The sequence below is a fragment of the Alosa sapidissima genome, chromosome 12, assembly GCF_018492685.1.
Source record: "Alosa sapidissima isolate fAloSap1 chromosome 12, fAloSap1.pri, whole genome shotgun sequence".
Classification (NCBI taxonomy): domain Eukaryota; kingdom Metazoa; phylum Chordata; class Actinopteri; order Clupeiformes; family Clupeidae; genus Alosa; species Alosa sapidissima.
Genome location: NC_055968.1, coordinates 17,312,670 through 17,314,498, shown reverse-complemented (window position 1 = coordinate 17,314,498; position 1,829 = coordinate 17,312,670). Strand labels below are relative to the sequence as shown.

At 40.1% G+C, this 1,829-nt stretch overlaps 1 long non-coding RNA gene across 1 annotated transcript; it reads left to right on the top strand.

Annotated features, from left to right (window-relative positions):
- Positions 1 to 422: 422 nt before the first annotated feature.
- Positions 423 to 989, top strand: LOC121678058. The gene is made up of 3 exons (XR_006021145.1): positions 423 to 445; positions 536 to 704; positions 901 to 989. It is a non-coding gene; the product is annotated as an uncharacterized LOC121678058 (long non-coding RNA).
- Positions 990 to 1,829: the final 840 nt, after the last annotated feature.

Below are 1,829 nucleotides of genomic sequence, written 5' to 3'. Positions count from 1 at the left end.
CTGCGCTCCTCTGACGAACGACGTCTAGCTCTACCACCGGTACGCTCAAGCCAATCCAAACTTTTCTCATCTGTTGTTCCTCGTTGGTGGAACACACTGCCAGTTCCTACAAGGGCAGGGACATCCTTTTCCACTTTCAAAAAACTCCTGAAGACCCAGCTCTTTAGAGAACATCTACTCTCATAGCAACACTTACAACAAGTCTTACTGATCCTAGCACTCACCAGCCGTTTTAAACTGACAAGTAACTGTTAAAAACAGCACTCACCGACGCACTTATTCTTACTGTACTCTAATGTTTTTTTAAACTGTCCTAAAATTGTGAGAATTGTTCTAAAACTTACTGTTTACCATGTTGTTAGTCGCTTTGGTTAAAAAAGCGTCAGCCAAATGTAATGTAATGTAATGTAATGTAATGTAATGATTCATGGACATACCTGGCCTGGTGAGTCTTACAGTAGACATACAAATGTTAAATTCAGTGCTGTATCTTTGCAGTAATCCATAACTTGTTTCTATTCTGTCTTTTTTGTAGATTGAGCAGGATTTTACACTACTTTTTGGTGACTCAACTTCTGCAAAGCTGTTGGAGAAATGGTCCACCAACATAAAACCAAAGGTCATTGCACAGAGTCGTGGCCTGACACAGACTGGGGAGCTCCAAGACCTTGTCCAGAATGCTGTAGCTACTGAAATTGAAGAAGGTAACTATAATGGCTATGCCGAAAGACATTTCACATAAAAGCCATTACTGGAATTGTAGACAAATGAGGAACCTAAATCAATGTGTTATTGGTGAGTGGCTAAAGTTTGTTTGAAAAGCTATTCCTTAACCGTAAATGTAGGCAAAGGAGATTACTGGGGTCTTAGACCAGTTCATTTTGTTTTCTATTTCTCCAGGTTGGGACAGTGACATGTCTTCCATTCTCTTGCTGGTCCACCTTCTACCACCTTCGAGTCAAGGGCGCAAAAGACCAGGAAGATTTCGGCTCAACAAGCCTGTGATTGCCTAGTGAAATTCATCATGGTGAAGCTATAGCACAGACTAAACACTTACGTTTAATGATGCTTAAGTCCTTTTGAAGTTTTTGAACATTGTACTCTTCATTTCCTTGCTTCCTGGAAAAAAAAGATTTCCTTCCTGTAACAAAGATTTGATTTGTATTCCAACGTGTAATGCTTCCATGTCATTGGAAATGTTTGTAATAGTTATTTAAAGCAAGGCTATTTTGTCACACAAAACTGGTAAGCTAGTTCGTGGTAGAAATCCTCACTCCTTATTCAGGTTGTCTGCTGACATTAGGTCACATTTGGGTTGACTGTTTTTTTTTCCTTTTCTTTCACAGACTGGTGTCAGCATACAGGGACATTTGGAGGGCATCACACAGAGTGTCCAGCCATATCTACTTGCAGCCGGACCGAAGAAAAGTAGGATCCAGTCTTACTTCATTGTTGTTGACAAACAGGCCTTGCCATGCATGTCTTCTAATTCACTGGCTGCAGTCGATGAGCTTTTTAAGGCTCATTATGTTTTTGGTACCACCTATTGTCAGGAGCTCACTAAGGTGTTCACTTTTTTGCAAACAACCTTCTATGACATAGATGTTGAAATGACCAAAGTCAATCCTAGGGTGGCTGAGCTAAGAGCAAGAATGCTCCATTAAGCAATATGATTTGTTTCATTTGTCAAAAGAGGCATGCTAATGCCAATGGACTTATAAAACACTTTAAACTTTTTCATGGACTTTGTTCGGGTAAAGGCCTCAAGTTAAAATGTGCCCATAGAGGCTGTTCTCATGTGTACCACAGTTTTTCAGGTTTAAGAAAGC